This window comes from Crocodylus siamensis, chromosome 2 (assembly GCF_052110815.1).
Source record: "Crocodylus siamensis isolate JL-2025a chromosome 2, ASM5211081v1, whole genome shotgun sequence".
NCBI lineage: Eukaryota > Metazoa > Chordata > Crocodylia > Crocodylidae > Crocodylus > Crocodylus siamensis.
The window spans coordinates 58,537,749-58,564,234 of NC_143396.1; the positions used below are offsets into that span (position 1 = coordinate 58,537,749).

Consider the following 26,486-nt stretch of genomic DNA (forward strand, 5'->3'; position numbering starts at 1 on the left):
AGTCAAGTACCCTTGAGGGCTACTAGGCCTGTGTTTCCCAGGGGGCACGGTGCCAGGATCAAGCCTGTCCCTGGATGGTGGCAGCAATACCCCCAGGCTAGTGGGTGTGCTCCAGGAAGGGTGTTGGTCAGACGTGAGGCATCCCCAGGGAGGCACTTGGAGCCTGGAAGGTGGTTGGGTGCAGTGAGGTGGGTGGCTCAGTGCAGGAGCACCCCCTACTGGCCTGCCACACACCTCTCAGCTTTCTCTTGTGGAGGCTGAAGAGATCTAGGTCCCCTAGTCTCTCCTCGTAGGGCCTTGCTTGAAGGCCTCTAACCATATGAGTGGAACCTTCTCAAGGTTCCTCACATCGCTCTTGAAGTGCGGCACCCAAAACTGGATGCAGTACTTCAACTGCGGCCTGACCAATGCTGCATAGAGGGGAAGCATCGCCTCCCTGGACCTTTTCGTCATGTATCTGCTAATACATAAGTGCAGTTAGCCTTGTTGACCATTTTGTCACATTGATAACTCATGTTCATCTTGGAGTCAACTTATTCAATTAATACAGCTTAGCCAAGGACTTTATTTGTTATTGCATATCAAAGAACAAAACTTTTGCACCCTATAACTTCTTCAGGAAGCATAAAGAATATACCAGTTGTTAACAGCTTGAAAGTACATTGAGTACACCCATTTTTCATTAATTGTAAGCAAATGGCCAGAAAAAAGTAAAAGAATTTAAAATCTATTTAAGCAGAGGGATGTTGTTAATGTTAGATGCACTGAACATACCTGAGACAGTGTACAATATTGCCTGCCTGTTTTATTTTCTAGAATCTAGATAAACAGCAGATCTTGGAATTGGGTGCTTCAGTTAGACTTAGATGTGCTTACCTTTAGAAAACAAACACTTTAGCAGCTAGATAGAATTCCCATTTTTTTGTTTATCTGTTTTTCAGTTTTAGGAGAACATCACCTGAGACTAAGAGTCATAAAGATTTTTCAGCTATTTTTCATATACAAGAATGCTTCCCCTAGTCCTATTGCAAGGGCAAACCCAATCAAACTGATCCTACTCTAAATTGATCCATTGCTCACCCACTTTTAGGTACACAATATTATACAGAGGGTGCATTTGTCCAAAGGAAGTACTAAAGCAAAGTGTAGTAACAGCATCGCTGTAGGGCAACATGTAGATGTGCCCAGCCAGCTCTAAACAGGACTTCTTACTCAAGCCCTTGCATCTAGTTTCTTGCTGTCAAATTAAGCTCTGAATATTAAGCTGAAAAATCATTATCAAAAGGCAGAATTTTTTTCAAAAAAGATTTCACTGCAATGTTTTTACTATAACCATGCTATATATATGTATGTGTGTATATGTATATGCATGTGTATGTACATACACATGCACGTGTGTATATGTGTATTCTGTATAGGATCATGTAATAAAATGGAATTAAACATATTCTCTTCTTTACAACATTCTCTATGATCAGATTAAGTTATGGAATTTTTGGCTTTGGTGCCCCAAATCTTGCCTTCAATGACCAGTCTAACTTAACTATATAGACGCATAAGTGTGAGAAGGAATCCTCTTAGGCCATGTAGTTACCCTTTACCTGTTCCTTCTGCCTCAGTGTTGCTTTAGCCTCTCATACCATTAGGGTGGAGAGATCAGAGCGTAGTCTCAGCGTATCAATGGATATTATAGCTCCTAGCACCTGCTTTGCCTTGGTGGAATTCCATTAGAAACTCCCATTAAATAGAATCCCATTGTATGTGGGAATAGAGATGGTGTGGAATATTTTTGGCCAAATTATTTTTAATCAGAAAGCATCAGGTTCTTAAAACTCAAATGTTTTATGAATTTCTGGTTTAAAAAAAAGTGAAATTGTCCAACTTCATTTCAATATTTTGTATTTTTCTGATTTGAAGCTACTTTCATTCATTTTTAAGTTTAACCTAATAATTTCATAGTTTCATAGTTAGTAGGGCTGGAAGGGGCCTGAGCAGATCATCAAGTCTGACCCCCTAACATGGCAGGAAAGAGTGCTGGGGTCAAACGACCCCAGCAAGGTGTTCATCTAGCCTTGTCTTAAGGACCCCCAGGAGCCAGCACCACTTCTCTTGGAAGTTGGTTCCAGATCCCAGCCGCCCTGACAGTAAGGTAGCACCTCCTGATGTCTAATCTGAATCTACCGTCTGCCAGCTTGTGACCGTTATTTCTAGTCACTCCTGGTAGAACTTGGGAGAACAGGGACACCCCCAATGCCTGCTGGTCCCCTCTGACTAGTTTGTAACAGGCCACTAGATCCCCCCTCAGCCTTCTCAGTTTATATGAATGGAGGCTGAACAGGTTCAAGTCCCGTAGCCTCTCCTCATAGGGCCTGCCTCAGGCCCCTTCTGACCCTACTAACTACGAAACTATGAAACTATTAGGTTAAAATTAAAAATGAATGAAAGTAGCTTCAAATCAGAAAAATACAAAATATTGAAATGAAGATAGACAAGGACCTAGTCCCAGTTCCATCTCCGCCTTGGCCTTCCTGACTGCCCCCCTGCATCCCTGCGCAACCACAGTATAGTCCTCCCTGGTGATGGCCCCTCCCTTCCATTGGGTGTACACCTCCCTTTTAGCTAGGAGACATTCCCGGATGCTTTTGGTGAGCCATGGGGGCTTTTGCGCCCTCCTGCTCCCTTCGATCCGTGTTGGGATTACCTCCCTTTGGGCTTGGAGGATTGTCTTCTTAAGGAACAACCACTCTCCTTGGACACCTGGCTCCCCTCCCTTCCAGGACCTCAGTGCTTCCCTGACTATTCTCCTTAGCTCCTTGAAGTCTGCCTCCTGAAATCTAGGGCTGCTGCCTTGCTGTAGGCCTTTTGCCACCTTGCGCTGGATGGTGAATTCCAGCAGGTGATGATCCCTGTTGCTCAGGTGATTGAGTACCCGCAGCCCCCTCACCAGGTTGTTGCCTGTGGCCAGCACCAGGTCCAACAGGGCGTCTCCCCTGGTGGGGCTGTGCACCTCCTGGGTTAGATGGAGGTCCTGTATTCTGGCTAGGAACCTACGTGAGCATTCAGACCTGGCTGACTGCTCTTCCCAGCAGATGTCTGGAAAGTTCAGGTCACCCATGACGACCATGTCTTTTGATCTAACTACCTCTGTGAGCCGACTTAAGAATTCCTGGTCTAGCTCTTCCCCTTGGTTGGGCGGTCTGTAGTAGACCCCCACCGTTAAGTCTCTTTTCCCTTGACTGTCTTGTATTCTAACCCAGAGCCCTTCAGTGTGGCCCTCCTCTGATGCTGTGCTACCTGATGAGGAAGTGTATTCTTCCTTAATGTAAAGCGCCACACCCCAACCTTTCCTCCCTGTCCTGTCCCTCCTGTACAGCCTATAGCCCTTGATATTTACCTCCTACTCATGCGTTGGGTCCCACCACGTTTCAGTGAGCCCCACAATGTCTGGGTTGGTGTCAGCTATCAGGAGGGTAACTTCCTCTTGCTTGTTTCCCATACTAGGAGCGTTTGTATAGAGGCATTTGAGGCCTCCTAATCTCAGCATTACCCTGGCCCCTGTTGCTTACCTGCATATATGTTCCGCTCGTTGGTCTAGGCTGGGCTGTACTTGTGGGTGCTGCTTGGTTTAGCAGTCCAACACTTTCTCCTCCCTCGTCTTCCCCTTCCCCCGACGAGGCTAGTTTAAAGCCTGCTGGAGGAGATCCGCCAACCTAGAAGAGAACACACGCTTACCTTTAGGGGAAAGGTGGAGCCCATCCCATCCGAGCATGTCAGTACCCAAGTGGTGAAAATTGAAAGGAAATGCTTGGAAATTATTGAACTAAAACATTTGGATCAAACTTTTTTTTGGGGGAAAAATTGATTTAAAAAATGTTTTGGGATCAGGGATATGTATACATTTTATAACCTTTTATATCGTTAAATTTATATATAGTTAAGGTAATCCTGTGTCCAGGCCTTGCTCTATAGGGGAAGGAGGGAAACTGCATGCAGCTGGCATTTTCAACCCCCACAGTGCACCTGCCCTGCTAACATTCCCTTCATTTGGTGAGGGGAATACAAACTTGGGTATCACCCAGGTTAGATTTAAACAATGAGTTTGGATAGGATGGTTTAGATGGGGATGATCCTGCCTGTGGTTGGGGTTTGGATTTAGGTGACCTCTGCAGGTTTCTTCCAGCTCTACTTTTCTATGATTCTACATGCGCTGTTGGAAATTTGAAACATTTATTCCGAGGGCCTTGGTACACAGGACGTTTAGGATGTGCTATATTTAGATCATAGTAAACATTACTTACTGTATCCCCAAGAAGATTTTGTACGGTAAAATTTAAGATGACTCTACAAAGGGAGGTTGCTCTCTATGGTGGTACCATGATGTGTGCAAACATTACATTAAGTTGTTCAACATCAAAAAAAAAAAAAAGCTGGGAGGAGTGTGCAGAATCCCACTCGATCCGAAGGGAATGTCTGGCACTGGGTGCAGTTCAGCATGAAGTGGCTTTGATCCAGAGGATGCAAACAAAGCGAGGAAGAAGAAAGCAGCATGCTGTAAACTTGGACTCCAACTCATACAGCATATGGAGCTGTGAAACTTGTAGCAAGCTGTGTTGCTCTCAAATTGGGCTTGTCAGCCACAAATGGATTAATCAGGCATCTGACTAGACCTCTTATGAGTACGCTATGATCCGGAGGATTGATAGTTGCCTACTAGTAAGCATTAATATGACTCAGAATGTTTTTTGAGTATGCTAATGCTTACTAGGGTCTAAATATAGATTTTAATATGCACTAGAGACTTGAAATGGCTCTGGTGCCATCTCAGGGCTGAGACTGAAAATCAGCTAAGGGGAATGGCATAGAATCAGGTTCCCATAGGCCTCCATGCCAGGTCCCACACCACTGCGGTCTGTGGCTAGACTTGGGACCCAGTGCAGAAATGGGGATCAGTGAGACCTGGATACTGTGGCACTCCCACCTTCATGCCAGGTCCCCACTGTGGCTTTCATGCTCCCCACTGTGGCCTGACCTGGGACCTACTGAAGAGGCAAGGGTCAGGGGAGTTCCACCCCTCACTGTTCCCTGTTGGGTGGTTTTGACTGACAAGGAGTCACATAAGAATTTTATAGCCCTTCCAGTGCAGTAGGAGGGCTGGGACTGAGCATCAGCTATTTGTTGATTGAAGTCCCCCAGTGCACTGGAGTCTTGAGCCTGCTTGGGTGCCAGATAGCTTATTGTCAGTCCCAGCCCCACTGTAACAGGGAGCCAAGGCTCCAGTTATTTTAAGGGAGAAGCAGCAGCAGGGAGATTCCTAGGTGAGGAGGAAACACTGCTCATTATGGGCTGGTTGCAGGGGACTAGGCAGCCAGGGATCCAAATGTTTACAATTGCCTATTGCAGGGCTAATGGAGCAGCAATAGGCCAATAGGGCAAAGCCCTGTTTAAACAACAAGAGCCCTGCTGTGGAAGCTAGTGTAACAACTATAAGCTGTTCATTAGGGTTAGAGAAAACAGCTGAGCTGGGGCCGGGGAGATGCCTGAGCCAAGAGGTGCTGCACTCCAGGAGCTTAAAAGCCAGCACCTGGAGAGCAGAAGGAAAAGGAGTTCTCATCTTTCTGCCTAATAAATGCTAGCAGGCACTAAAGGTCTTGGAGGCAGGGAAGTGAGACCCTGCCTGCAGATGGCTGGCTGAATGTTTGGTTGCTTGTTTACTGGGGGGGAGGGTGTTAAAAGTGATAGTGTGTTCTTCTTCTTAGTGTTGGATACTCAGAGCTTGTGTTAGAGCAGAAGCTTGTCTTTCTGTTATGCTTTACACCACAGGTCTGGGTGTGGCTATCGGGAGAGGACTGGAGCTGTGGACAGGTGCCTCAGGGGCATGTGGAGTTTTGAGCCCTGTTAGGGGCCAGGCTCAAGACACAGGCAGGCAGGGGGCAAGAGGGTCAAGCCTGCACAAGGAAGGCAATAAAAGTGGCCTGAATATGGGCGGGCTAAGGGCCAGAGCCCAAGAAGGGAAACAGTGGGGGCAGGAGACTAACACAAGGTGGGGGGCAGGAAACAAGGCAAAGGTTAGAGCCCAAGAGGAGCAGAAAGCAGGGTCAAGAGCTCCGAGCCCTTCTCATAACCTAACAATCCCAACAAAGGTCTAGCAGGCAAGAGGGAAGGGAGGGTCCACGTGGCCACCAAGGACATCACAGCTGTCTGTGAGGCTCATTCCTATCACCCCCCACACTATTTGTTGATCCTTCTACCTTTGCAGAGCAGTCGAATGTTAGTTCAGCACGTTAGGTAGATACTTCTTTTCACAAAAATCCTAATTTTGCTACACTATGACACATAGCCTGTTTACTGCTTGGACTCTAGGGGCATTTATACACATGTACTGGGGGGGAGGGGAGCTAGGGTGGCATGCTTAATTAATTAAAGCACTTGAAGCATCATGTGTATCAGCACTCCTGCACTGAAATGGCAGTGGGGGCGCTTTCGCTAAAGTTGGTTGAATGAGCTTTAGTTAAAGCGCCCCCACTGGCGTTTTTCAGTGTGGGGACACTGACACACGTGATGCTGCATCTCCAATGCCCTTGGCAAGTGCCTTAACCACTAGTCTGTTAGACAAAAGGTGATCAACACTACTCTACCAGATGTGTAAAACAGTTTCTATTTGTGTTTTTTCCTTGACTATAGTTGTGGAGGTCTTTTGTGTCATTAAGGAATCTCCATGGTAATACTGAAAGGCAACAGATTTAAATGCCTCAGTGGTTAAGCATGAGCACTAGGATAAGTTTAACTGCATAAGGAGAAAATGGAGATGGGTTAGAAATTTAGATAGCTTTTGATGGGATTCACACTGTTACTCAGAGCAAAATAAAATCTTGTTTCATGACTTAAATGCCTAAAACCTGCTAAATATCACTTAGATATCTTAGCGATGAAGAAGAATTTGGACCTGCAAGTGACCTGTAAGTGTCTTTGTGTGAGGTACCTTACTCCATTTTAAATCTGGAATACCCGAAAGGGATTTAGGAGTCATGATTGACCACAGGATGAACATGAGCCACCAATGTGATGCTGCAGCCTGCAAAGCAAACAAAATCAATCCTGGCTTGCATCTATCAATGCATCTCAAACAAGACCCAGGAAGTTATCTTCTTGCTGTACTCGGCCTTGGCAAGGCCATAGCTGGAGTACTGAATCCAGTTCTGGGCTCCATGCTTTCGGAAGGATGTGGAGAAGTTTGAGAGAGTCCAGAGGAGAGTCAAGCACATGATCAGAGGGCAAGTGAATGAGTCATATGAAACAAGGCTGAGAAGCATGGGACTCTTCAGCCTGGAGAAGCATAGGTTCAGGGGGGACTTGGTGGCAGCCTATCAGTATATAAGGGGTGTTCCCCAAGGAACTGAGAGAACATTTGTTCACCTGAGCATGATCTACTTGTCACAAACTCCGGGAAGACCATTTCAGGCTAGGCAAAAGAAAAAACTTTACAATCTGGGTTTCCAGAGTCTGGAATAGACTTCCCCCAGAAGTGGTGCAAGCACCTGCTATGGACACCATTAAGACCCTCTTGCATATCTTGCTGGGATCATTTGACCCCAGCAGACTTCCTGCCCCTTGAGCAGAGGGCTGGACCTGATGATCTTGTGAGGTCCCTTCCAGCCCTAATATCTATGAAATCTATAAGCAACTTGAGAGATGTTGCCTTTTACCATCATAAAAATGTTCATGCAGCATAAAGTCCAAGGAAACAGAGATCTATGCCAGTTGTGGCACCACAGATGCCCCAAATTGTGGCTGCAACAATAGGTAGTAAAAATTTGTGTCACTTTTTTCTTTGGCAGACATCTGTTTGCTTTATGGCAGGAGACTGAGGGCAGCCCGGAGCCCCCAGGGAAGGCACTCCTGGGACTTCAAGGGCCCAATCTTATGTGTGTTTGGAGCCTGGAGCCGTCACCTCGGGGCCACAGGGGTCCGTGCGCAGGCTCTAGGACAAGAGAACCTGGAGGCGCACAAAACAGCACCTCTCCGGCTCGGAACGCGATTGTCATTGTCTCTCTCAGGGCCGGTCTCCTTCTCCACAAAACCCCAACCCGATTATTGGGCAGCAACTAGCTCTGCGAACAAGCCCTGTGAGCTCGTGACACACGCGGCTGGTCTTCCGCGAGCAGCAGCTCTGTTCAGGCCATGGCTCGGAAAAGACCGGAAGCAAAAGCACGCCGCCTCCATTCGACTTCTCCCTGGGGCCGGGGAAAGTGAGGCAGGGCTCAAGATGAAGAGAGGAGGCGCCCCGCCAACCTGAAGGCCACTAAGGGCTGCTCAGGCCTGGGCTGGCCCTACTCAGGGGGCGGCCTGGGGCATTTCTCGCCTCAGGCAGAATACGCGTGGGCCGTGCTGGCGTGCTGCACGGTCCTGCCCCTTGGTCCCAGATCCTGAAAACATATTGCCTGGAGGCAGAACGCCCTGACCTGCTGTCCAAGGCTAACCAGACGGGCCCGGGCAGAAGAAAGGAAGGGGCGCCCTTCCACCTGGGCTCCTGAGGAATCTGTGTCCAGGGCTTGCATGGCCACCAGGAAGAGCGCTAGGGTTTTGGCCTGAGCCGGGAGCGTGGGGAGCCTGCGGGAAGGCGAGGGTTGGGAGGAGAAGAAAGGAAGCGCTGGTCCTCCGTGTGTGAGGTGCTGGCTGCCGGGCAGAGAGGCAAGCGGGTGACAAAGGCAGGGAGGCAGGCGGCCCCAGCAGAGTGGCGCAGCGGGAGCGTGCTGGGCCCATAACCCAGAGGTCGATGGATCGAAACCATCCTCTGCTAGGCCAGCGGGCTTTTGCTTCCCTACCCGATTCCCGCCCCTCCCTGCGGCTTTGCCCTTGGCACGCCTGAGAGGGCAAGGAAGTCTCCTTGTGTGCAGCTCTCTGGCCTCCCTGCCCAGAGGCCCCCAGTGGCAGCAGTGCCGAGGCAGGGTGGGGGGGGGGGGCAGCTGCGGGAGCCCCAGGGCAGCTGGCGCCACGGAGGGAAGCCAGGAGAAGGTGGTCAGAAGCAGAGAGGAGCCCCCCGGGAATGGGACCTGTGACCTGGGCTCCGGCCACCGCAGTGCAAGCAACTGACGCCACCGTGCTTGCCAGGCCGCGGACCCGTTTTCCTCGCCCCTGCCTCCGCGTTTGGGGACTCAAGAAAGGAGGGCTTGAGCACCTGTGCCCACGCTGGAGGCGGGAGGGAGAGGGTAGGATCGCAGGAGCATTTGGGGGCCGGGGTCTAGGACGTGGCGGCAGATACTCGGGAAAGGCCAGCAGAGCAGGGAGGCTGGCTGTAAAGGAAGGGCCTGGCAGGAGGAGGCCTGCCGAGAGCTGTGACTGCAGCCCCGAGGACGTACTGCTACCTGGGCAAGATGTCCGGGGAGACAGCTCCAGCCCTGAAACCTGGAGCGTAGGGGCCGAAGAGGTGGCAGGGCAGGCTTTTGGGACCCAGGCTGCCAAAGGGGCCGGAGCCAGAACCTGGCCCTCAGCCCGGCGGGGCCCCACGGCCTCCGGACTGGTGCGCGGCCCGCCTCCTCCTGCCGGGGCCGGGGAGGTGGGGGCGGCTCGCTCTCAGCACGGGCCCTTGACTTGGAGTGTGTTTCCGGCCCCTGCTCACTATGGGCCCAGAGGGCATTTGGCCCCAAATGGAGGGAGCGGAGAGAGCTAGTGGCTCCTGTGACCTCTAACACCCTGGCTTTTGAGAACTGCTCCGCCTCCCAGGCAGGCTCCCGCCACGCTTCCCTCCTTGCCATATCAGACTGCTCGTCCCCGTCCTGCCTCCTGCAGGCACCCAGGTCGCCCTCGTCCTGCTCACGACTGTGTATGGGGCAGTCCCGAAGCTGATCTCTTGGAACGAGGGGCAAGAAGGGCAGGAGGAGCCCCCAGGACTTGGGGGCAAGGGCTCCAGAAAGCAGGGGGAGAACGAGCGGAGTCGAGGCTTCGGCAGCCCACGGGGTGCCCACCACCTGGGGTCCTGCCTGCAGGGACCTTTGGGGAGACAGCTAGCTGTGAGGGACGAGGCCTCAGCAAGGGCAGCTTCCGGCTGCCCGGCTCCCGCCCTGACGCTGCCAAAAGGGTGGCAGCGGTGGGATTTGAACCCACGCCCCCGCAGAGACTGGAGCCTAAATCCAGCGCCTTGGACCGCTCGGCCACGCTACCCCAGGCCACGCCTCCCGGGGGGGGCACCGGCCGCCTGCCGCGGCCTCGCTGCTCTTCCTTCCCGCTGACACCGCACCAGCCCAGCAGAAGTGCAGCAGGTGCGGCGGCTGCCGCTACTGACCACCACTTTGCCTAAGCTCTGCCCCGAGCCTCTCCCTTCAGCAAGGGCTCCACACCTTCCAGCGTCCTCTCCAGCCCACGCGACTGCTCTCGGTCAGCCACGCGGCCGTCCTCCGCTCCCTGCACAGCTCTCCACCCCAGCCTGGCACTTTCCTCCTTCTCTGCTGCCAAGTCGGCCGTGTCTCGCAAAGGCAAAGCCTCCGGCTCAGCCCCGCCATGCGGGGCACAAGGCACCTTCCTGCTCCGCCAGGCTCCGGCACAGGATTCTTGCCCCCCCCGGCCAGGCCAATACAGTCACCTACCTGCTGCTCCAAGTGCTCCCCTGGCCACCCTGTGCTTTGCAATTCCAGTTCCCTCCGCGCTTCTCGACCCCGCGAGCCTCCCAGGCACAGAACACAGCCTTTCTCTGCGTCTCAGCCCGGGCTGGGCACGGCCGCCAGCGTTCACGGCCCGCGCTACGTCGGGCAAAGGCGGCCCAGGAAGGCCACGGCTAGCGCCGCCCGCACGGACACGCCCGCCGCCTCCCTTCTAGCCAGCACGGGGACGAAAAGCCAGCGGCAGCAGCAAGAGCCAGCCCCTGCTCCCACGCGAGGGGCCTGGCTCAGGCAGCAAGAGCCAGCCTTGCCTTCTCTGAGGCTCGAACTCAGGACCTCCAGATTATGAGACTGGCGCGCTGCCGGCTGCGCTAAGAAGGCCCCGGCGCCCCAGCCCCCTGGTGCCGCCCCACGGCCTGGAGCCGTCACCTCGGGGCCACAGGGGTCCGTGCGCAGGCTCTAGGACAAGAGAACCTGGAGGCGCACAAAACAGCACCTCTCCGGCTCGGAACGCGATTGTCATTGTCTCTCTCAGGGCCGGTCTCCTTCTCCACAAAACCCCAACCCGATTATTGGGCAGCAACTAGCTCTGCGAACAAGCCCTGTGAGCTCGTGACACACGCGGCTGGTCTTCCGCGAGCAGCAGCTCTGTTCAGGCCATGGCTCGGAAAAGACCGGAAGCAAAAGCACGCCGCCTCCATTCGACTTCTCCCTGGGGCCGGGGAAAGTGAGGCAGGGCTCAAGATGAAGAGAGGAGGCGCCCCGCCAACCTGAAGGCCACTAAGGGCTGCTCAGGCCTGGGCTGGCCCTACTCAGGGGGCGGCCTGGGGCATTTCTCGCCTCAGGCAGAATACGCGTGGGCCGTGCTGGCGTGCTGCACGGTCCTGCCCCTTGGTCCCAGATCCTGAAAACATATTGCCTGGAGGCAGAACGCCCTGACCTGCTGTCCAAGGCTAACCAGACGGGCCCGGGCAGAAGAAAGGAAGGGGCGCCCTTCCACCTGGGCTCCTGAGGAATCTGTGTCCAGGGCTTGCATGGCCACCAGGAAGAGCGCTAGGGTTTTGGCCTGAGCCGGGAGCGTGGGGAGCCTGCGGGAAGGCGAGGGTTGGGAGGAGAAGAAAGGAAGCGCTGGTCCTCCGTGTGTGAGGTGCTGGCTGCCGGGCAGAGAGGCAAGCGGGTGACAAAGGCAGGGAGGCAGGCGGCCCCAGCAGAGTGGCGCAGCGGGAGCGTGCTGGGCCCATAACCCAGAGGTCGATGGATCGAAACCATCCTCTGCTAGGCCAGCGGGCTTTTGCTTCCCTACCCGATTCCCGCCCCTCCCTGCGGCTTTGCCCTTGGCACGCCTGAGAGGGCAAGGAAGTCTCCTTGTGTGCAGCTCTCTGGCCTCCCTGCCCAGAGGCCCCCAGTGGCAGCAGTGCCGAGGCAGGGTGGGGGGGGGGGGCAGCTGCGGGAGCCCCAGGGCAGCTGGCGCCACGGAGGGAAGCCAGGAGAAGGTGGTCAGAAGCAGAGAGGAGCCCCCCGGGAATGGGACCTGTGACCTGGGCTCCGGCCACCGCAGTGCAAGCAACTGACGCCACCGTGCTTGCCAGGCCGCGGACCCGTTTTCCTCGCCCCTGCCTCCGCGTTTGGGGACTCAAGAAAGGAGGGCTTGAGCACCTGTGCCCACGCTGGAGGCGGGAGGGAGAGGGTAGGATCGCAGGAGCATTTGGGGGCCGGGGTCTAGGACGTGGCGGCAGATACTCCCGGCCTAGACGGCGCGTCCCCTACTCTGAAGGGGCTCAGAACTGCTCCGACGGGTGGCCAAGGACTCCTTGGAACGAGGGGCAAGGGGAGCCCGAGACCGGGGGCCAGCCCAGGCGGGAGGCACGTCGGGTCGCAGCCGGGACGGCCGCACACGGGGTCGCCCGGGCTTGGGGAGCAGCAGGGAGCGGTGGGCTCGACAGCCTCGGGCCCGGGCCCACCACGCCAGGGCAGGGCCGATCGACCGCCCCCGAGGACGGACCAAGCCAGCTGCCGGCCGGCCGGCCCCGCCCGACGCCTCCAGGGGCACCGGCCGCCGCCCGCCCAGCTGTGCCTACCCTGCCCGCACGCCGCCAGGCCCGCCTGCCCCGGCCACCGCCCGCCCTCCTTCGCACGCTCCTCCCACCCGCACGCTCTCGCCACACGGCCCGTCGCCCCTGCCCCTCGCCCTGCCGCCACCCTCCCTGCCGGCTCTCAGCCCTTCCTCCGCCGCCAGTCGCAAGGCTCCTGCCCCCCGCCTGCGACATCACCTCCCGCCCGGCTCCGCCGTTCTCCCTCGGCCAGTCTCACCAGCACCCGGCTCCCAGCCCCCGGCAGCACCTTCCTCTCCGCCTCCCGGCCCGCGCCCCCGCCGCCGGCCTTCGCCAGCTGCCCGGGCGGGCACGGCCGCCGCGCAGCGCCCCGCCCGCGGCCCCGAACCCACGGCAGCACCGCCGCCGCCCCCGCTGCCCGCCGCCAGGCAAAGCCAGCGCAGCGCAAGAGCCAGCCCGCCCACGGCGCGGCCTGGCTCGGCGCCAGAGCCCTTGCCGCCGGGCCCGCGCCCCAGCGAGCGCCCCGGCCCGCAGGGGCCGGCCCAGGCCAGGCGCCGGGCCGAGGCTCACTCGGCCCGGGACGGCCTCGCCCGGCTAGGCCTGCCCACCCCCGGGCGGCCACTCGGAACTCCTGTGGCCGGCGCCGGCTCCGGAACCCAACCTGTGGCGCAACACTCGGAAAAGCCCTGTAGCATGACCCTCATGGCCGCGCCTTGCGGACATGCCAGGCCGGAGAAAAGCACGCCGCGCCATCAACTCAGGGGCCAGGGAAAGGAGGCGGGCCACAGGAGGCCGAGGCCCGCACAGGCAAAGCGGGCCTCTGGCTGCCGGGCGGGAGGCCGGGCCTCAGCAGAAAGCGGGGCCGCGCTGAGCCGCCTGCCACTGGCCCGGCCGACAATCGGGGGGCCCTGGCTCCAAGGCAACCGGGGCGGGCGAGAGAGGCCGCCTCCCTTGTGCGCTGCTGGCCCAGGAAAGCGGGTTTGGCGAGCAGGAGGGGTCCCGGGGGGGGGGAAAGGAGCTGGCCCGGAGGGGTGGGTCGGCAGGGGAGTGGGGCAGGGAGGGAGGTGGCCCGAGAGGAGCGGGCTCTGGCAGCCCGGTGCGAAACCGTGCAGCAGGGCTGCTCCCCCCGTCCCCCGCGTTGCCCACCCGAGGGGGGAGCCTGCAGCCGGCCCTGCCCAGCCCCATGCCCTCCCGGGGGGCCGGGAGCCCAGGGCAGGCCCGGGGAAGCCGGGGTCAGCAGAGGCCCCCGGGAGGGCCGGCGGGCGGCCGGTGCAGAACCAGCACGGCCCGGCGCGGAGTGTCCGCCCGCCCCGGGGGAGAGCGGGCCGCTGGCACGGAGCGGTGCAGGCGCGCGTTCGCCGGCTCGCGTGGCCAGAAGGAGGCTGAGGGCTGGCGGGAGGGCGGGAGGCGCAGCTGGGGCCGGCTGAGGGCTGGGAAGGCCAGCGGAGAGCGGCTGAGAGGCTGGCAGGGAGGTGGACGCTGCCCAGGGGCCGACGACCGGCAACCCGGCCCCGCCCCGGCTGGGCGGGCCGCGGGCGGGAGGTGGGCGGCCGCCAGCGGCCGACTTGGAGGGCGGCCCCCGGCCCGGGGCGGCCCCCCGGGGGCGGGAGTGGGGCTCCCCTGACCTGCTTAGGTCCGCCCCCCCTGCCACCTGCCCCATGCGGCGTCCGCCTACCGCTTTGGACGCCCGGCCTGCTGTCCAAGGCTAACCAGACGGGCCCGGGCAGAAGAAAGGAAGGGGCGCCCTTCCACCTGGGCTCCTGAGGGAAAGGCCAGCAGAGCAGGGAGGCTGGCTGTAAAGGAAGGGCCTGGCAGGAGGAGGCCTGCCGAGAGCTGTGACTGCAGCCCCGAGGACGTACTGCTACCTGGGCAAGATGTCCGGGGAGACAGCTCCAGCCCTGAAACCTGGAGCGTAGGGGCCGAAGAGGTGGCAGGGCAGGCTTTTGGGACCCAGGCTGCCAAAGGGGCCGGAGCCAGAACCTGGCCCTCAGCCCGGCGGGGCCCCACGGCCTCCGGACTGGTGCGCGGCCCGCCTCCTCCTGCCGGGGCCGGGGAGGTGGGGGCGGCTCGCTCTCAGCACGGGCCCTTGACTTGGAGTGTGTTTCCGGCCCCTGCTCACTATGGGCCCAGAGGGCATTTGGCCCCAAATGGAGGGAGCGGAGAGAGCTAGTGGCTCCTGTGACCTCTAACACCCTGGCTTTTGAGAACTGCTCCGCCTCCCAGGCAGGCTCCCGCCACGCTTCCCTCCTTGCCATATCAGACTGCTCGTCCCCGTCCTGCCTCCTGCAGGCACCCAGGTCGCCCTCGTCCTGCTCACGACTGTGTATGGGGCAGTCCCGAAGCTGATCTCTTGGAACGAGGGGCAAGAAGGGCAGGAGGAGCCCCCAGGACTTGGGGGCAAGGGCTCCAGAAAGCAGGGGGAGAACGAGCGGAGTCGAGGCTTCGGCAGCCCACGGGGTGCCCACCACCTGGGGTCCTGCCTGCAGGGACCTTTGGGGAGACAGCTAGCTGTGAGGGACGAGGCCTCAGCAAGGGCAGCTTCCGGCTGCCCGGCTCCCGCCCTGACGCTGCCAAAAGGGTGGCAGCGGTGGGATTTGAACCCACGCCCCCGCAGAGACTGGAGCCTAAATCCAGCGCCTTGGACCGCTCGGCCACGCTACCCCAGGCCACGCCTCCCGGGGGGGGCACCGGCCGCCTGCCGCGGCCTCGCTGCTCTTCCTTCCCGCTGACACCGCACCAGCCCAGCAGAAGTGCAGCAGGTGCGGCGGCTGCCGCTACTGACCACCACTTTGCCTAAGCTCTGCCCCGAGCCTCTCCCTTCAGCAAGGGCTCCACACCTTCCAGCGTCCTCTCCAGCCCACGCGACTGCTCTCGGTCAGCCACGCGGCCGTCCTCCGCTCCCTGCACAGCTCTCCACCCCAGCCTGGCACTTTCCTCCTTCTCTGCTGCCAAGTCGGCCGTGTCTCGCAAAGGCAAAGCCTCCGGCTCAGCCCCGCCATGCGGGGCACAAGGCACCTTCCTGCTCCGCCAGGCTCCGGCACAGGATTCTTGCCCCCCCCGGCCAGGCCAATACAGTCACCTACCTGCTGCTCCAAGTGCTCCCCTGGCCACCCTGTGCTTTGCAATTCCAGTTCCCTCCGCGCTTCTCGACCCCGCGAGCCTCCCAGGCACAGAACACAGCCTTTCTCTGCGTCTCAGCCCGGGCTGGGCACGGCCGCCAGCGTTCACGGCCCGCGCTACGTCGGGCAAAGGCGGCCCAGGAAGGCCACGGCTAGCGCCGCCCGCACGGACACGCCCGCCGCCTCCCTTCTAGCCAGCACGGGGACGAAAAGCCAGCGGCAGCAGCAAGAGCCAGCCCCTGCTCCCACGCGAGGGGCCTGGCTCAGGCAGCAAGAGCCAGCCTTGCCTTCTCTGAGGCTCGAACTCAGGACCTCCAGATTATGAGACTGGCGCGCTGCCGGCTGCGCTAAGAAGGCCCCGGCGCCCCAGCCCCCTGGTGCCGCCCCACGGCCTGGAGCCGTCACCTCGGGGCCACAGGGGTCCGTGCGCAGGCTCTAGGACAAGAGAACCTGGAGGCGCACAAAACAGCACCTCTCCGGCTCGGAACGCGATTGTCATTGTCTCTCTCAGGGCCGGTCTCCTTCTCCACAAAACCCCAACCCGATTATTGGGCAGCAACTAGCTCTGCGAACAAGCCCTGTGAGCTCGTGACACACGCGGCTGGTCTTCCGCGAGCAGCAGCTCTGTTCAGGCCATGGCTCGGAAAAGACCGGAAGCAAAAGCACGCCGCCTCCATTCGACTTCTCCCTGGGGCCGGGGAAAGTGAGGCAGGGCTCAAGATGAAGAGAGGAGGCGCCCCGCCAACCTGAAGGCCACTAAGGGCTGCTCAGGCCTGGGCTGGCCCTACTCAGGGGGCGGCCTGGGGCATTTCTCGCCTCAGGCAGAATACGCGTGGGCCGTGCTGGCGTGCTGCACGGTCCTGCCCCTTGGTCCCAGATCCTGAAAACATATTGCCTGGAGGCAGAACGCCCTGACCTGCTGTCCAAGGCTAACCAGACGGGCCCGGGCAGAAGAAAGGAAGGGGCGCCCTTCCACCTGGGCTCCTGAGGAATCTGTGTCCAGGGCTTGCATGGCCACCAGGAAGAGCGCTAGGGTTTTGGCCTGAGCCGGGAGCGTGGGGAGCCTGCGGGAAGGCGAGGGTTGGGAGGAGAAGAAAGGAAGCGCTGGTCCTCCGTGTGTGAGGTGCTGGCTGCCGGGCAGAGAGGCAAGCGGGTGACAAAGGCAGGGAGGCAGGCGGCCCCAGCAGAGTGGCGCAGCGGGAGCGTGCTGGGCCCATAACCCAGAGGTCGATGGATCGAAACCATCCTCTGCTAGGCCAGCGGGCTTTTGCTTCCCTACCCGATTCCCGCCCCTCCCTGCGGCTTTGCCCTTGGCACGCCTGAGAGGGCAAGGAAGTCTCCTTGTGTGCAGCTCTCTGGCCTCCCTGCCCAGAGGCCCCCAGTGGCAGCAGTGCCGAGGCAGGGTGGGGGGGGGGGGCAGCTGCGGGAGCCCCAGGGCAGCTGGCGCCACGGAGGGAAGCCAGGAGAAGGTGGTCAGAAGCAGAGAGGAGCCCCCCGGGAATGGGACCTGTGACCTGGGCTCCGGCCACCGCAGTGCAAGCAACTGACGCCACCGTGCTTGCCAGGCCGCGGACCCGTTTTCCTCGCCCCTGCCTCCGCGTTTGGGGACTCAAGAAAGGAGGGCTTGAGCACCTGTGCCCACGCTGGAGGCGGGAGGGAGAGGGTAGGATCGCAGGAGCATTTGGGGGCCGGGGTCTAGGACGTGGCGGCAGATACTCGGGAAAGGCCAGCAGAGCAGGGAGGCTGGCTGTAAAGGAAGGGCCTGGCAGGAGGAGGCCTGCCGAGAGCTGTGACTGCAGCCCCGAGGACGTACTGCTACCTGGGCAAGATGTCCGGGGAGACAGCTCCAGCCCTGAAACCTGGAGCGTAGGGGCCGAAGAGGTGGCAGGGCAGGCTTTTGGGACCCAGGCTGCCAAAGGGGCCGGAGCCAGAACCTGGCCCTCAGCCCGGCGGGGCCCCACGGCCTCCGGACTGGTGCGCGGCCCGCCTCCTCCTGCCGGGGCCGGGGAGGTGGGGGCGGCTCGCTCTCAGCACGGGCCCTTGACTTGGAGTGTGTTTCCGGCCCCTGCTCACTATGGGCCCAGAGGGCATTTGGCCCCAAATGGAGGGAGCGGAGAGAGCTAGTGGCTCCTGTGACCTCTAACACCCTGGCTTTTGAGAACTGCTCCGCCTCCCAGGCAGGCTCCCGCCACGCTTCCCTCCTTGCCATATCAGACTGCTCGTCCCCGTCCTGCCTCCTGCAGGCACCCAGGTCGCCCTCGTCCTGCTCACGACTGTGTATGGGGCAGTCCCGAAGCTGATCTCTTGGAACGAGGGGCAAGAAGGGCAGGAGGAGCCCCCAGGACTTGGGGGCAAGGGCTCCAGAAAGCAGGGGGAGAACGAGCGGAGTCGAGGCTTCGGCAGCCCACGGGGTGCCCACCACCTGGGGTCCTGCCTGCAGGGACCTTTGGGGAGACAGCTAGCTGTGAGGGACGAGGCCTCAGCAAGGGCAGCTTCCGGCTGCCCGGCTCCCGCCCTGACGCTGCCAAAAGGGTGGCAGCGGTGGGATTTGAACCCACGCCCCCGCAGAGACTGGAGCCTAAATCCAGCGCCTTGGACCGCTCGGCCACGCTACCCCAGGCCACGCCTCCCGGGGGGGGCACCGGCCGCCTGCCGCGGCCTCGCTGCTCTTCCTTCCCGCTGACACCGCACCAGCCCAGCAGAAGTGCAGCAGGTGCGGCGGCTGCCGCTACTGACCACCACTTTGCCTAAGCTCTGCCCCGAGCCTCTCCCTTCAGCAAGGGCTCCACACCTTCCAGCGTCCTCTCCAGCCCACGCGACTGCTCTCGGTCAGCCACGCGGCCGTCCTCCGCTCCCTGCACAGCTCTCCACCCCAGCCTGGCACTTTCCTCCTTCTCTGCTGCCAAGTCGGCCGTGTCTCGCAAAGGCAAAGCCTCCGGCTCAGCCCCGCCATGCGGGGCACAAGGCACCTTCCTGCTCCGCCAGGCTCCGGCACAGGATTCTTGCCCCCCCCGGCCAGGCCAATACAGTCACCTACCTGCTGCTCCAAGTGCTCCCCTGGCCACCCTGTGCTTTGCAATTCCAGTTCCCTCCGCGCTTCTCGACCCCGCGAGCCTCCCAGGCACAGAACACAGCCTTTCTCTGCGTCTCAGCCCGGGCTGGGCACGGCCGCCAGCGTTCACGGCCCGCGCTACGTCGGGCAAAGGCGGCCCAGGAAGGCCACGGCTAGCGCCGCCCGCACGGACACGCCCGCCGCCTCCCTTCTAGCCAGCACGGGGACGAAAAGCCAGCGGCAGCAGCAAGAGCCAGCCCCTGCTCCCACGCGAGGGGCCTGGCTCAGGCAGCAAGAGCCAGCCTTGCCTTCTCTGAGGCTCGAACTCAGGACCTCCAGATTATGAGACTGGCGCGCTGCCGGCTGCGCTAAGAAGGCCCCGGCGCCCCAGCCCCCTGGTGCCGCCCCACGGCCTGGAGCCGTCACCTCGGGGCCACAGGGGTCCGTGCGCAGGCTCTAGGACAAGAGAACCTGGAGGCGCACAAAACAGCACCTCTCCGGCTCGGAACGCGATTGTCATTGTCTCTCTCAGGGCCGGTCTCCTTCTCCACAAAACCCCAACCCGATTATTGGGCAGCAACTAGCTCTGCGAACAAGCCCTGTGAGCTCGTGACACACGCGGCTGGTCTTCCGCGAGCAGCAGCTCTGTTCAGGCCATGGCTCGGAAAAGACCGGAAGCAAAAGCACGCCGCCTCCATTCGACTTCTCCCTGGGGCCGGGGAAAGTGAGGCAGGGCTCAAGATGAAGAGAGGAGGCGCCCCGCCAACCTGAAGGCCACTAAGGGCTGCTCAGGCCTGGGCTGGCCCTACTCAGGGGGCGGCCTGGGGCATTTCTCGCCTCAGGCAGAATACGCGTGGGCCGTGCTGGCGTGCTGCACGGTCCTGCCCCTTGGTCCCAGATCCTGAAAACATATTGCCTGGAGGCAGAACGCCCTGACCTGCTGTCCAAGGCTAACCAGACGGGCCCGGGCAGAAGAAAGGAAGGGGCGCCCTTCCACCTGGGCTCCTGAGGAATCTGTGTCCAGGGCTTGCATGGCCACCAGGAAGAGCGCTAGGGTTTTGGCCTGAGCCGGGAGCGTGGGGAGCCTGCGGGAAGGCGAGGGTTGGGAGGAGAAGAAAGGAAGCGCTGGTCCTCCGTGTGTGAGGTGCTGGCTGCCGGGCAGAGAGGCAAGCGGGTGACAAAGGCAGGGAGGCAGGCGGCCCCAGCAGAGTGGCGCAGCGGGAGCGTGCTGGGCCCATAACCCAGAGGTCGATGGATCGAAACCATCCTCTGCTAGGCCAGCGGGCTTTTGCTTCCCTACCCGATTCCCGCCCCTCCCTGCGGCTTTGCCCTTGGCACGCCTGAGAGGGCAAGGAAGTCTCCTTGTGTGCAGCTCTCTGGCCTCCCTGCCCAGAGGCCCCCAGTGGCAGCAGTGCCGAGGCAGGGTGGGGGGGGGGGGCAGCTGCGGGAGCCCCAGGGCAGCTGGCGCCACGGAGGGAAGCCAGGAGAAGGTGGTCAGAAGCAGAGAGGAGCCCCCCGGGAATGGGACCTGTGACCTGGGCTCCGGCCACCGCAGTGCAAGCAACTGACGCCACCGTGCTTGCCAGGCCGCGGACCCGTTTTCCTCGCCCCTGCCTCCGCGTTTGGGGACTCAAGAAAGGAGGGCTTGAGCACCTGTGCCCACGCTGGAGGCGGGAGGGAGAGGGTAGGATCGCAGGAGCATTTGGGGGCCGGGGTCTAGGACGTGGCGGCAGATACTCGGGAAAGGCCAGCAGAGCAGGGAGGCTGGCTGTAAAGGAAGGGCCTGGCAGGAGGAGGCCTGCCGAGAGCTGTGACTGCAGCCCCGAGGACGTACTGCTACCTGGGCAAGATGTCCGGGGAGACAGCTCCAGCCCTGAAACCTGGAGCGTAGGGGCCGAAGAGGTGGCAGGGCAGGCTTTTGGGACCCAGGCTGCCAAAGGGGCCGGAGCCAGAACCTGGCCCTCAGCCCGGCGGGGCCCCACGGCCTCCGGACTGGTGCGCGGCCCGCCTCCTCCTGCCGGGGCCGGGGAGGTGGGGGCGGCTCGCTCTCAGCACGGGCCCTTGACTTGGAGTGTGTTTCCGGCCCCTGCTCACTATGGGCCCAGAGGGCATTTGGCCCCAAATGGAGGGAGCGGAGAGAGCTAGTGGCTCCTGTGACCTCTAACACCCTGGCTTTTGAGAACTGCTCCGCCTCCCAGGCAGGCTCCCGCCACGCTTCCCTCCTTGCCATATCAGACTGCTCGTCCCCGTCCTGCCTCCTGCAGGCACCCAGGTCGCCCTCGTCCTGCTCACGACTGTGTATGGGGCAGTCCCGAAGCTGATCTCTTGGAACGAGGGGCAAGAAGGGCAGGAGGAGCCCCCAGGACTTGGGGGCAAGGGCTCCAGAAAGCAGGGGGAGAACGAGCGGAGTCGAGGCTTCGGCAGCCCACGGGGTGCCCACCACCTGGGGTCCTGCCTGCAGGGACCTTTGGGGAGACAGCTAGCTGTGAGGGACGAGGCCTCAGCAAGGGCAGCTTCCGGCTGCCCGGCTCCCGCCCTGACGCTGCCAAAAGGGTGGCAGCGGTGGGATTTGAACCCACGCCCCCGCAGAGACTGGAGCCTAAATCCAGCGCCTTGGACCGCTCGGCCACGCTACCCCAGGCCACGCCTCCCGGGGGGGGCACCGGCCGCCTGCCGCGGCCTCGCTGCTCTTCCTTCCCGCTGACACCGCACCAGCCCAGCAGAAGTGCAGCAGGTGCGGCGGCTGCCGCTACTGACCACCACTTTGCCTAAGCTCTGCCCCGAGCCTCTCCCTTCAGCAAGGGCTCCACACCTTCCAGCGTCCTCTCCAGCCCACGCGACTGCTCTCGGTCAGCCACGCGGCCGTCCTCCGCTCCCTGCACAGCTCTCCACCCCAGCCTGGCACTTTCCTCCTTCTCTGCTGCCAAGTCGGCCGTGTCTCGCAAAGGCAAAGCCTCCGGCTCAGCCCCGCCATGCGGGGCACAAGGCACCTTCCTGCTCCGCCAGGCTCCGGCACAGGATTCTTGCCCCCCCCGGCCAGGCCAATACAGTCACCTACCTGCTGCTCCAAGTGCTCCCCTGGCCACCCTGTGCTTTGCAATTCCAGTTCCCTCCGCGCTTCTCGACCCCGCGAGCCTCCCAGGCACAGAACACAGCCTTTCTCTGCGTCTCAGCCCGGGCTGGGCACGGCCGCCAGCGTTCACGGCCCGCGCTACGTCGGGCAAAGGCGGCCCAGGAAGGCCACGGCTAGCGCCGCCCGCACGGACACGCCCGCCGCCTCCCTTCTAGCCAGCACGGGGACGAAAAGCCAGCGGCAGCAGCAAGAGCCAGCCCCTGCTCCCACGCGAGGGGCCTGGCTCAGGCAGCAAGAGCCAGCCTTGCCTTCTCTGAGGCTCGAACTCAGGACCTCCAGATTATGAGACTGGCGCGCTGCCGGCTGCGCTAAGAAGGCCCCGGCGCCCCAGCCCCCTGGTGCCGCCCCACGGCCTGGAGCCGTCACCTCGGGGCCACAGGGGTCCGTGCGCAGGCTCTAGGACAAGAGAACCTGGAGGCGCACAAAACAGCACCTCTCCGGCTCGGAACGCGATTGTCATTGTCTCTCTCAGGGCCGGTCTCCTTCTCCACAAAACCCCAACCCGATTATTGGGCAGCAACTAGCTCTGCGAACAAGCCCTGTGAGCTCGTGACACACGCGGCTGGTCTTCCGCGAGCAGCAGCTCTGTTCAGGCCATGGCTCGGAAAAGACCGGAAGCAAAAGCACGCCGCCTCCATTCGACTTCTCCCTGGGGCCGGGGAAAGTGAGGCAGGGCTCAAGATGAAGAGAGGAGGCGCCCCGCCAACCTGAAGGCCACTAAGGGCTGCTCAGGCCTGGGCTGGCCCTACTCAGGGGGCGGCCTGGGGCATTTCTCGCCTCAGGCAGAATACGCGTGGGCCGTGCTGGCGTGCTGCACGGTCCTGCCCCTTGGTCCCAGATCCTGAAAACATATTGCCTGGAGGCAGAACGCCCTGACCTGCTGTCCAAGGCTAACCAGACGGGCCCGGGCAGAAGAAAGGAAGGGGCGCCCTTCCACCTGGGCTCCTGAGGAATCTGTGTCCAGGGCTTGCATGGCCACCAGGAAGAGCGCTAGGGTTTTGGCCTGAGCCGGGAGCGTGGGGAGCCTGCGGGAAGGCGAGGGTTGGGAGGAGAAGAAAGGAAGCGCTGGTCCTCCGTGTGTGAGGTGCTGGCTGCCGGGCAGAGAGGCAAGCGGGTGACAAAGGCAGGGAGGCAGGCGGCCCCAGCAGAGTGGCGCAGCGGGAGCGTGCTGGGCCCATAACCCAGAGGTCGATGGATCGAAACCATCCTCTGCTAGGCCAGCGGGCTTTTGCTTCCCTACCCGATTCCCGCCCCTCCCTGCGGCTTTGCCCTTGGCACGCCTGAGAGGGCAAGGAAGTCTCCTTGTGTGCAGCTCTCTGGCCTCCCTGCCCAGAGGCCCCCAGTGGCAGCAGTGCCGAGGCAGGGTGGGGGGGGGGGGCAGCTGCGGGAGCCCCAGGGCAGCTGGCGCCACGGAGGGAAGCCAGGAGAAGGTGGTCAGAAGCAGAGAGGAGCCCCCCGGGAATGGGACCTGTGACCTGGGCTCCGGCCACCGCAGTGCAAGCAACTGACGCCACCGTGCTTGCCAGGCCGCGGACCCGTTTTCCTCGCCCCTGCCTCCGCGTTTGGGGACTCAAGAAAGGAGGGCTTGAGCACCTGTGCCCACGCTGGAGGCGGGAGGGAGAGGGTAGGATCGCAGGAGCATTTGGGGGCCGGGGTCTAGGACGTGGCGGCAGATACTCGGGAAAGGCCAGCAGAGCAGGGAGGCTGGCTGTAAAGGAAGGGCCTGGCAGGAGGAGGCCTGCCGAGAGCTGTGACTGCAGCCCCGAGGACGTACTGCTACCTGGGCAAGATGTCCGGGGAGACAGCTCCAGCCCTGAAACCTGGAGCGTAGGGGCCGAAGAGGTGGCAGGGCAGGCTTTTGGGACCCAGGCTGCCAAAGGGGCCGGAGCCAGAACCTGGCCCTCAGCCCGGCGGGGCCCCACGGCCTCCGGACTGGTGCGCGGCCCGCCTCCTCCTGCCGGGGCCGGGGAGGTGGGGGCGGCTCGCTCTCAGCACGGGCCCTTGACTTGGAGTGTGTTTCCGGCCCCTGCTCACTATGGGCCCAGAGGGCATTTGGCCCCAAATGGAGGGAGCGGAGAGAGCTAGTGGCTCCTGTGACCTCTAACACCCTGGCTTTTGAGAACTGCTCCGCCTCCCAGGCAGGCTCCCGCCACGCTTCCCTCCTTGCCATATCAGACTGCTCGTCCCCGTCCTGCCTCCTGCAGGCACCCAGGTCGCCCTCGTCCTGCTCACGACTGTGTATGGGGCAGTCCCGAAGCTGATCTCTTGGAACGAGGGGCAAGAAGGGCAGGAGGAGCCCCCAGGACTTGGGGGCAAGGGCTCCAGAAAGCAGGGGGAGAACGAGCGGAGTCGAGGCTTCGGCAGCCCACGGGGTGCCCACCACCTGGGGTCCTGCCTGCAGGGACCTTTGGGGAGACAGCTAGCTGTGAGGGACGAGGCCTCAGCAAGGGCAGCTTCCGGCTGCCCGGCTCCCGCCCTGACGCTGCCAAAAGGGTGGCAGCGGTGGGATTTGAACCCACGCCCCCGCAGAGACTGGAGCCTAAATCCAGCGCCTTGGACCGCTCGGCCACGCTACCCCAGGCCACGCCTCCCGGGGGGGGCACCGGCCGCCTGCCGCGGCCTCGCTGCTCTTCCTTCCCGCTGACACCGCACCAGCCCAGCAGAAGTGCAGCAGGTGCGGCGGCTGCCGCTACTGACCACCACTTTGCCTAAGCTCTGCCCCGAGCCTCTCCCTTCAGCAAGGGCTCCACACCTTCCAGCGTCCTCTCCAGCCCACGCGACTGCTCTCGGTCAGCCACGCGGCCGTCCTCCGCTCCCTGCACAGCTCTCCACCCCAGCCTGGCACTTTCCTCCTTCTCTGCTGCCAAGTCGGCCGTGTCTCGCAAAGGCAAAGCCTCCGGCTCAGCCCCGCCATGCGGGGCACAAGGCACCTTCCTGCTCCGCCAGGCTCCGGCACAGGATTCTTGCCCCCCCCGGCCAGGCCAATACAGTCACCTACCTGCTGCTCCAAGTGCTCCCCTGGCCACCCTGTGCTTTGCAATTCCAGTTCCCTCCGCGCTTCTCGACCCCGCGAGCCTCCCAGGCACAGAACACAGCCTTTCTCTGCGTCTCAGCCCGGGCTGGGCACGGCCGCCAGCGTTCACGGCCCGCGCTACGTCGGGCAAAGGCGGCCCAGGAAGGCCACGGCTAGCGCCGCCCGCACGGACACGCCCGCCGCCTCCCTTCTAGCCAGCACGGGGACGAAAAGCCAGCGGCAGCAGCAAGAGCCAGCCCCTGCTCCCACGCGAGGGGCCTGGCTCAGGCAGCAAGAGCCAGCCTTGCCTTCTCTGAGGCTCGAACTCAGGACCTCCAGATTATGAGACTGGCGCGCTGCCGGCTGCGCTAAGAAGGCCCCGGCGCCCCAGCCCCCTGGTGCCGCCCCACGGCCTGGAGCCGTCACCTCGGGGCCACAGGGGTCCGTGCGCAGGCTCTAGGACAAGAGAACCTGGAGGCGCACAAAACAGCACCTCTCCGGCTCGGAACGCGATTGTCATTGTCTCTCTCAGGGCCGGTCTCCTTCTCCACAAAACCCCAACCCGATTATTGGGCAGCAACTAGCTCTGCGAACAAGCCCTGTGAGCTCGTGACACACGCGGCTGGTCTTCCGCGAGCAGCAGCTCTGTTCAGGCCATGGCTCGGAAAAGACCGGAAGCAAAAGCACGCCGCCTCCATTCGACTTCTCCCTGGGGCCGGGGAAAGTGAGGCAGGGCTCAAGATGAAGAGAGGAGGCGCCCCGCCAACCTGAAGGCCACTAAGGGCTGCTCAGGCCTGGGCTGGCCCTACTCAGGGGGCGGCCTGGGGCATTTCTCGCCTCAGGCAGAATACGCGTGGGCCGTGCTGGCGTGCTGCACGGTCCTGCCCCTTGGTCCCAGATCCTGAAAACATATTGCCTGGAGGCAGAACGCCCTGACCTGCTGTCCAAGGCTAACCAGACGGGCCCGGGCAGAAGAAAGGAAGGGGCGCCCTTCCACCTGGGCTCCTGAGGAATCTGTGTCCAGGGCTTGCATGGCCACCAGGAAGAGCGCTAGGGTTTTGGCCTGAGCCGGGAGCGTGGGGAGCCTGCGGGAAGGCGAGGGTTGGGAGGAGAAGAAAGGAAGCGCTGGTCCTCCGTGTGTGAGGTGCTGGCTGCCGGGCAGAGAGGCAAGCGGGTGACAAAGGCAGGGAGGCAGGCGGCCCCAGCAGAGTGGCGCAGCGGGAGCGTGCTGGGCCCATAACCCAGAGGTCGATGGATCGAAACCATCCTCTGCTAGGCCAGCGGGCTTTTGCTTCCCTACCCGATTCCCGCCCCTCCCTGCGGCTTTGCCCTTGGCACGCCTGAGAGGGCAAGGAAGTCTCCTTGTGTGCAGCTCTCTGGCCTCTGCTGATCTCAGAGACTTGATCTTGCACTGGACCTGGGTCCAGTCATAATTGTGCCCTCACGCCTGCATGCCTTTTGTGATTTTGACATAAACAGGCTTATGTCTCCTACTCTCTAGCCTGTCTATGATCCTTTGCTCTGAC

The 26,486-nt window shown here is 61.4% G+C and overlaps 16 non-coding genes across 16 annotated transcripts; 6 read left to right on the forward strand and 10 right to left on the reverse strand.

The window, feature by feature from the left end:
- The first annotated feature begins 8,725 nt into the window (after nucleotides 1–8,725).
- TRNAM-CAU (transfer RNA methionine (anticodon CAU)) lies at nucleotides 8,726–8,797 on the forward strand. The gene has a single exon. It is a non-coding gene; the product is annotated as a tRNA-Met (tRNA).
- Nucleotides 8,798–10,076: 1,279 nt separating this feature from the next.
- Nucleotides 10,077–10,158, reverse strand: TRNAL-UAG (transfer RNA leucine (anticodon UAG)). Its single transcript has one exon. It is a non-coding gene; the product is annotated as a tRNA-Leu (tRNA).
- Nucleotides 10,159–10,900: 742 nt separating this feature from the next.
- Nucleotides 10,901–10,973, reverse strand: TRNAM-CAU (transfer RNA methionine (anticodon CAU)). Its single transcript has one exon. It is a non-coding gene; the product is annotated as a tRNA-Met (tRNA).
- Nucleotides 10,974–11,798: 825 nt separating this feature from the next.
- On the forward strand, nucleotides 11,799–11,870 carry TRNAM-CAU (transfer RNA methionine (anticodon CAU)). Its single transcript has one exon. It is a non-coding gene; the product is annotated as a tRNA-Met (tRNA).
- Nucleotides 11,871–15,222: 3,352 nt separating this feature from the next.
- Nucleotides 15,223–15,304, reverse strand: TRNAL-UAG (transfer RNA leucine (anticodon UAG)). Its single transcript has one exon. It is a non-coding gene; the product is annotated as a tRNA-Leu (tRNA).
- A 742-nt stretch (nucleotides 15,305–16,046) lies between these two features.
- Nucleotides 16,047–16,119, reverse strand: TRNAM-CAU (transfer RNA methionine (anticodon CAU)). Its single transcript has one exon. It is a non-coding gene; the product is annotated as a tRNA-Met (tRNA).
- Nucleotides 16,120–16,944: 825 nt separating this feature from the next.
- On the forward strand, nucleotides 16,945–17,016 carry TRNAM-CAU (transfer RNA methionine (anticodon CAU)). The gene has a single exon. It is a non-coding gene; the product is annotated as a tRNA-Met (tRNA).
- Nucleotides 17,017–18,295: 1,279 nt separating this feature from the next.
- Nucleotides 18,296–18,377, reverse strand: TRNAL-UAG (transfer RNA leucine (anticodon UAG)). The gene has a single exon. It is a non-coding gene; the product is annotated as a tRNA-Leu (tRNA).
- A 742-nt stretch (nucleotides 18,378–19,119) lies between these two features.
- TRNAM-CAU (transfer RNA methionine (anticodon CAU)) lies at nucleotides 19,120–19,192 on the reverse strand. The gene has a single exon. It is a non-coding gene; the product is annotated as a tRNA-Met (tRNA).
- Nucleotides 19,193–20,017: 825 nt separating this feature from the next.
- TRNAM-CAU (transfer RNA methionine (anticodon CAU)) lies at nucleotides 20,018–20,089 on the forward strand. The gene has a single exon. It is a non-coding gene; the product is annotated as a tRNA-Met (tRNA).
- A 1,279-nt stretch (nucleotides 20,090–21,368) lies between these two features.
- TRNAL-UAG (transfer RNA leucine (anticodon UAG)) lies at nucleotides 21,369–21,450 on the reverse strand. The gene has a single exon. It is a non-coding gene; the product is annotated as a tRNA-Leu (tRNA).
- Nucleotides 21,451–22,192: 742 nt separating this feature from the next.
- On the reverse strand, nucleotides 22,193–22,265 carry TRNAM-CAU (transfer RNA methionine (anticodon CAU)). The gene has a single exon. It is a non-coding gene; the product is annotated as a tRNA-Met (tRNA).
- An 825-nt stretch (nucleotides 22,266–23,090) lies between these two features.
- TRNAM-CAU (transfer RNA methionine (anticodon CAU)) lies at nucleotides 23,091–23,162 on the forward strand. The gene has a single exon. It is a non-coding gene; the product is annotated as a tRNA-Met (tRNA).
- Nucleotides 23,163–24,441: 1,279 nt separating this feature from the next.
- Nucleotides 24,442–24,523, reverse strand: TRNAL-UAG (transfer RNA leucine (anticodon UAG)). Its single transcript has one exon. It is a non-coding gene; the product is annotated as a tRNA-Leu (tRNA).
- A 742-nt stretch (nucleotides 24,524–25,265) lies between these two features.
- TRNAM-CAU (transfer RNA methionine (anticodon CAU)) lies at nucleotides 25,266–25,338 on the reverse strand. Its single transcript has one exon. It is a non-coding gene; the product is annotated as a tRNA-Met (tRNA).
- An 825-nt stretch (nucleotides 25,339–26,163) lies between these two features.
- On the forward strand, nucleotides 26,164–26,235 carry TRNAM-CAU (transfer RNA methionine (anticodon CAU)). The gene has a single exon. It is a non-coding gene; the product is annotated as a tRNA-Met (tRNA).
- Nucleotides 26,236–26,486: the final 251 nt, after the last annotated feature.